The sequence below is a fragment of the Notolabrus celidotus genome, chromosome 1 (genome assembly GCF_009762535.1).
Source record: "Notolabrus celidotus isolate fNotCel1 chromosome 1, fNotCel1.pri, whole genome shotgun sequence".
Classification (NCBI taxonomy): Eukaryota; Metazoa; Chordata; class Actinopteri; order Labriformes; family Labridae; genus Notolabrus; species Notolabrus celidotus.
Window position 1 is genome coordinate 279,517 of NC_048272.1, and position 7,927 is coordinate 287,443.

Consider the following 7,927-nt stretch of genomic DNA (forward strand, 5'->3'; position numbering starts at 1 on the left):
ATTGAAAAGAAAAATTGAGAAAAAAAAATTTGAAAAAAAGAAATTTGAAAAAAAAAATTGACAAAAAAAAAATTGGAAAAAAAAATGACAAAAATTGACAAAAAAGTTGACCCGGAGCCGCTCGGAATAATACATTTTCCTCATATTTGAAATTGTGCTCCAAAAGCAGAAAAACACGAAAAAAAGTAAAAATTTTGCTCCTGCGGTTAAAAACATGGAAAGAGCAATGAATGAATCAACACGTGAGAGGAGATAAGCGCGAGTAGCAAAGACGTTTCAACACGGCTTTAAAATCCTTTTGAACTCAAAAAGCCGTGGCAGAGATCGCCCGGTGTTTTGGTTTAAACGGCGACCCTGTTAACTGGAGACTCTCAGCCGGATGCATCCCTCATAAACGTCTTTAGACCATCATTAAATATCTGATGAGGATATTTTGAAATCTTAATAAAAACTAAACTAGTTTGCATTCCCAGGAACTCCCTCTGTGTTTCAACAGCTGTGTAAACTCCACAAACACTGACACGTTCAACTGAAGGTCTCCAGTTTACAGGGTCACTTTTAAAACCGGGACACCGGGAGGAGAGACGCATTCACGGTGGGCTGAGAGAAGACTACTGTTACAAGCTGCTAAATCAAGAGAATCACAGCTTCTTCTTTTGAAAAGTACACACACATACAAAAAAGATAGAACAAATAAAAACTAATGAAAGAAAGAGAAATCAAGTCAATCATAGATGGAAAAAACAATGACTGTGAATGTTCTTTGGAAAAAATTGAAAAAAAAAAATTTGAAAAAAAAAAAAATTGACAAAAAAAAATTTGAAAAAAAAAATTTTGACAAAAAAAATTTGAAAAAAAAAATTTTGACAAAAAAAATTGAAAAAAAGAAATTTGAAAAAAAATTTGGGGAAAAAAAAATTGAAAAAAAAAAATTGGAAAAAAAAATTGACACAAAAATTGACAAAAAAGTTGACCCGGAGCCGCTCGGAATAATACATTTTCCTCATATTTGAAATTTTGTTCCAAAAGCAGAAAGACACGAAAAAAAGTAAAAATTTTGCTCCTGCGGTTAAAAACATGGAAAAAGCAATGAATGAATCAACACGTGAGAGGAGATAAGCGCGAGTAGCAAAGACGTTTCAACACGGCTTTATGTGTGTTGTAATCTCTGTGAACACTTTGAGGACCACCTTGAGTCGGGTCTGAAGATTAAGAGGAAGCCCTAACTGGTTTGTGGTTACAGTAATCAGAAAGCTCCTCTGGCAGGGCGCAGGGTGTATGTTTCACCCCCAGGCTCTCGGTGTATTCGGTCAGTCTTGAAGCGAGGTGCAGTGTAGTGGAAATGACGGACAGTAATGTGAAGCGTCAGCAGTAATCAGGTTTTCTGTCGTGTCAAAGAGGGAGCTGAACGCTGACTGAAGAGGAGTGTGTTCGCATCAACTGGACGACCTGCAGCTTGATCTTTAGTCCTTCCTGTTTACATGTCAGAGCTCCCTCAGGCCAGACACTGAACCCTGAACTTTGTGTGTGTGTGTGTGTGTGTGTGTGTGGCTGGGTTTATGAGTGTGCTGTTGGAAGCCTCAGGTTTATAAGATCTTGTTTGCAGGAAACTTCACGCTCAGAGGATAAAGACGCTCCAGAACAAGCTTCTTATTCTCCACACCCTGCATTGTGATTTCTGCAGGTTTATAGTTTTGATCTTTCTCCTCTGACATGAACAATAACATCTCCATGGATGTGACAGAGCAGTTGGTTTCTTCCAAATAATAATAATAATAATAATAATAATACATTTGATTTATATAGCGTTTTTCAGAAAACTCAAAGACACTTCACAAACAGCACACAATAAAAGACACAATAAAAGAAACACAGTGGAGATAAAAACATTAACAGTTAAAGCAGTTCTGAAGAGGTGAGTTTTGAGGTGGGGTTTGAATGTTTGTAATCTCTAAAGTTAATAAAAGAAGAACAGAGCTTGAGACAAAGTTCCTTCTCTGGTCCTGTTTTGATAAAACATCCAGTTTGTGGAAATCAAGGGCACACGTTCAATCAATCAATCAATCAATCAATCTTTATTTGTATAGCGCCAAATCACAACAAACGTTATCTCAAGACGCTTTTACAAACATAGGAGGTCTAGACCACTCTATGTCAAATTATGAACAGAGACCCAACACCAAGACAGGGTAAGACTCAGTCTGACCCCACCTTAATCCATCATGAGCATTGCACATCGCAGTATTTAGCTAGTTACAGTGGAGAGGACAAACTTCCTTTAACAGGCAGAAACCTCCAGCAGGACCAGACTCATGTTAGACACACATCTGCTGAGACTGAGTTGGGTCTGGAAAGACAGATAGAGGGGAGTAAGAGAGAGAGGTGATAGTGATGAGACGAGTCGTAGAAGCTGTTGCCGCTGGAGTCCAGCACGTCCGTATCAGCTGGAGTCCAGATCGTCCACAGCAGGAGGACGTCTACGGCAGCTCAGAGGAATCTACGAGACAAGGGAGCTCAGGGACTCCAGAAAGGTCTATGGTTAGTAACTTTAATGGGACAGGCAGAGTTAAAGTAAGTGATGAAGGGGTTGGGGGGAAGAAGGTGAGCTAGGATCCCAGTGTCAGTGTGCCAGTTCCCCCGGCAGTCTAGGCCTATAGCAGCATGACAAAAGCTGGTCCAAGCCTGATCCAGCTCTAACTATAAGCTTTATCAAAAAGGAAAGTTCAGCCGGGTAGAACCGCGGTGCATTTCTCCAGCAACCCTTGATGCTTTTATCTCTTGTGTTCAAGAGAAGCAAAGGCACATGTAGAGCTCATCACAAGCATTTTACACTAAACATGTGAAGCTTACTTTGAGGGCTGTCCAAGCTGACGTGTCACTAAAGTTAACCTGGAGCCTTCGCCGTACTTTGGGAAATCAGGAAACATGGCGGCGGCAGTAACGCCGCGGAGGGCGAGAAGAAACAAACCCGAGGGCAGAAATGGATAAATGTGATTTATTTACCCTCTGGTAAAGTGTCTGCAGGAAGTCAGGAGGTCAACTGAATAATTCAATCTCATCTCCCTTACAGGTCAGCGTCAGAATAACTCATCTGTCACAAATTGCTCATGTTTTCTTTAACATAGGCCTGACAAAACTTGCGTCTGGGCTGCAGTTCAGCCTCCGTCCACTAGCTAGGGCTGCAGCTCTAAAGCTCTACAACCTGGATGTAAACAAGCACAGGTGACAGATGTCCCTCTTCATCATCCCCCGCCCTGAGGCAAGATTTTAGGGGTCTTGTGCATGTGTTGAAAACAATAGGGAGCTTCTAGGGGAACAGGAAAAATGCACCCCAAACAAAACAGATGTCGTCTTGTAGCTCGGCGCGGCGTGGTTTGTCAGTATGTTGATCTTGTAAATGGAGATAAAGTTGTATGTGGGCTGCGTCTGGTTAAACTGACATACAGTCCCCTCCAAAAGTCTTGGAACAGTGAGGCCAACTCCCTTATTTTAGCTGTAGACTGGAAACATTTGGGTTTGACTCCAAAAGATGAACATGAGACAAGAGTTCAACATTTCAGCTTTTATTTCCAGGTATTTCCATCTGGATCTGATACACAACTTAGAAGATAGCATTATTTGTAAAGGAACACTTTTATTTTTAGGTGAGCAAAACTATTGGAACAGATACACTCAAAATACATTCAAGTGAATAAGACTTAATATTTTGTTGCAAATCCTTTGCTTGCAATAACTGCATCAAGCCTGTGATCCATTGACATCACCAAACTTTTGCATTCTTCTTTTCTGATGCTTTTCCAGGCTTTCACTGCAGCCTGTATCAGATGTTTGTTTTGGGGGGTTACTCCCTTCAGTCTCCTCTTTAGCAGGTCAAATGCATGCTCTCAATCAATCAATCAATCAATCAATCAATCTGTATTTGTATAGCGCCAAATCACAACAAACGTTATCTCAAGACTCTTTTACAAACAGAGCAGGTCTAGACCACTCTATGTCAAATTATGAACAGAGACCCAACACCAAGACAGGGTAAGACTCAGTCTGACCCCACCTTAATCCATCATGAGCATTACACCTCACAGTATTTAGCTAGTTACAGTGGAGAGGACAAACTTCCTTTTAACAGGCAGAAACCTCCAGCAGGACCAGACTCATGTTAGACAGCCATCATGCCTCGACTGAGTTGGGTCTGGAAAGACAGATAGAGGGGAGTAAGAGAGAGAGGTGATAGTGATGAGACGAGTCGTAGAAGCTGTTGCAGCTGGAGTCCAGATCGTCCGTATCAGCTGGAGTCCAGATCGTCCACAGCAGGAGGACGTCTACAACAGCTCAGAGGAATCTACGAGACAAGGGAGCTCAGGGACTCCAGAAAGGTCTATGGTTAGTAACTTTAATGGGACAGGAAGAGTTAAAGGTGACATATCACGCTTTTTTCATCAACATATATTGGTCTAAGAGGTCCCCAAAACATGTCTTTAAAGTTTATGCTCAAAAAAACACTTTGAAATCAGATTTTGGTCTGCCTGAAAAACCCTCTTCTTCAGTCCTCCTCAGAACACTCTGTTTTCTCTCTGACCACGCCCCCTCGGGAAGTGGGTGTGGCCTCGGCTGTCCAGCACGTTGATCTAATGTTTACATGTTGGCTGAATATACACGGCTGCTCACAGACCCGCGTTACTTCAACCCTCTGAATCTGATCCAGAATCTGATCCTGATGGAGAGGCGCCTGCAGCAGGACCTTTCTGAACCATTGGTCACAGATTTAGTGTTTCTTGTTGTTTTATTTGTCAGCATGTCGACGTGTGTCTTGGTACGCAGCTACAGCTACGACATGTAGCTATGTGGCTATGCTTATTAGCGCTAGCACTTATCCATGATAAATAAAAATCATCCACTAGATCTTCAAATCTGCAGACGTGGGGAGTCAAAGCGACCTTTGTGTTTATAAAGACAGCCTACAACTAGCATGCCTCCCTCCTAAGCTCCTTGTTAGCACACATGTGTGCAGGGAATGAAAAACGGAGGAGGGGTTGAGTTGTATTTTATACAGTCTATGGGCTGAACAAGCTCCGAGCTCTGACTTCCTGTTACAGACCGGATGGTGTTGTGACGTATGAAAAACACTGAAGTCTGAAACGGCTGGTTTCAGCACACATTTACAGAAAGGTGGAGAAATCAGAACAGGGGCAGAATGGATTCTTGTCATTCTCAGGGGGTTTGTAGACAGGGACACACATGTCAGGGAGAGAACCATTAAAAAGTCCATTCTGCATGATATGTCACCTTTAAAATGTGCACATCTTCAAGGATTTGAAGCCCCCGTACGAACCCTGAATGAAGTCAATAACAGTCTGCTGCTGATGTTGTGAACCTGACACTGTGTCTGTGGTTTCATTCACAGTAAACCTCCATAATGTACTTTAGAAGTTCTTCCTCCATCATGTCACACGTGTCCTCCATTGTTGTCTGTGAGGGTTCAGGGCGCTCTGTAACATGTTGAATCAGCCTGGAGATGTTCACAGACTCGCTGCATGTTTTCATCCAGCCTCATTTGTTGCTCGTTGTTGGTTTTAATTGTGTTACTCAGTGTGTAATTTCAGAAAGCTGTGTATTTGTGCTACTGCGTTTCCTTCACCCAGACACTCACGAGAAGTCTGCTCTTCATTAAGGTTGTTGAAATAAAAAAAGGAAGAACATCCTTAAATGGTTGTGGAGTGAGTGTGGTAGACTGAGGCACAGGGAGCGGTGATCTGACTTGACAATCTACATCTTCATGGAGGATTTTCAGGCGTCATGAGGAGCACACGGTCTCAGCGTGAGCAGAGAGAGGAGAGCCTGCACCGCCCCCTGCTGGTGACAGAGTGCAGTGAAAGGGGACACTGCTCCCAGTGAACACACAGCAGAGTGTATGTCACACGTTTTATTGCTACTGATGGATATTAAATGTAGTTACTGAAATTTAAAGGGATGCATCAGTTTTTTGAAGTGGGGTTGTATGAGTTGCATGTCACTTGTTTTTGTATTAGCAACAATGGATGCCGCTCAGCTCGGCCCCTTTAAAGAGAAACTACCCGGAGAAACCAAATCTGTCTCATCATTTAGCTCATTTTGAGAGACTACAACCCGAGCTCTCATCTCAGTTTAGATGTACGTCTACTGAGAATATTATCAGCACTTCACTTTGCTGTCAAAGCTCATTTGTTTTTGCTCTATTTGCAGACGCAATACACATGCTCTCCCACCTACAGATCACTATCACCGCTCCCTCTCTCTCTTCATCTCCCTCTATCCCTCTCTCCAACACGGTCTCAGCAGATGTGTGTCTAACATGAGTCTGGTCCTGCTGGAGGTTTCTGCCTGTTAAAGGAAGTTTGTCATCACCACTGTAACTTGCTAAATACTGTGAGGTGTAATGCTCGTGATGGATTAAGGTGGGGTCAGACTGGGTCTTACCCTGTCTTGGTGTTGGGTCATAATTTGACATAGAGTGGTCTAGACCTCCCATAGGAAAACACATTTAGAGAAGAGATCTCAAAAGTGTTTCATTTCTGTCTCCTAGACAACAATGAGATCTGTTTGAAAGCTAAATGAGACTATAGCTTATGTCTCCTGTTTCTCATTCTTGCCTCCAGAAAAAAAAAAGTTGTAAAAAGTCTCAGCTTAGTCTCCCTTTCAGTTCAAAAGGAGATCTGGTCAGAATCTGAAATGATTCTCAGGTATTTCTCAAGTGTTGTGACTCCTTTTGAGCTCAGGTGGAGAAATCAGGGAGCTCTCTCAATTGTCTCAATCTAACCTCATCCATTTGTTTTTGTCAGACTCAGTTTTTGGGTCTCAAGTTGAGCTCAGATGGAGCAAAGAAAGAGCCTGAGCTCATCTTTTCATCAACATTTATAGTGCCCTGCAAAATTAACATTTCAATGTAATTGTCCACAAAGTTACAATTCTCATTAAAACATTTGAACCACTTCAAGATCAGATATTTAGATGTGAAATGATCTCTTCTTTGACTTCCTTATATGGTCCTTCCTTTACAAGTCTGTTTGGAACAAAACAACTTCACAAAGATTTAGTGGATTTGAGAGAAATTACAAAAGATAGAGATTTCATACAACAGGTATGACCGACCATTTATTTAAAATATGGGCCGCAAAAGGGCCGACCAGATTTATCCAGATTATTACAATTCAAGAGATTGATGGGCAGAAGCACTGGTGGCCTAGCGGTCTAAGCGGCTCACATACATAGGCTACAGTCCTTGTTGTAGGGCTTGCCGGTTCGATTCCTGCCTGGTCGACCCTTTTCTGCATGTCCTCCCCCGCTCACTACTCCCCACATTTCCTGTCTCTCTTCAGCTGTCCTGTCAAATAAAGGCAAAAAGGCCAAAAATATATTTAAAAAAATATTGTTGTGACGTAACAAAAACACTGAAAACTGAAACGGCTCGTTTCACACACATTTACAGAAAGGTGGAGAAATCAGAACAGGGGCAGAATGGATTCTTTTCATTCTCAGGGGGTTTGTAGACAGGGACACATATTTCAGGGAGAGAACCATTAAAAAGTCCATTTTGCATGATATGTCACCTTTAAATCAGAAAACCAGAAAAGCTCTCTGTTTTAGCTCTCACTTCTTATTGCACAATGACAACCTATGATCTTCACAACATGTTTACTTCATCACAACACACGGTGTGAGCTGCAGGAGGGGAAGACTGAGCTGATATAACAAACTCTACACACGTTACTGTGTCCACCGGGTAATCGTAGGCATTTGGTGCTTCACATGACGCAAAACTGGGATGCAAAACTGATAATATATGAGTGACACGTACATCAGAGAGCTGGTTTGTGGATCAGGCTGCAGGCAGAAGAGCTCGACTCTTTCGGTCTGTTTCATAACCGGACAAAAACTCCCTGCAGGAGCTTTC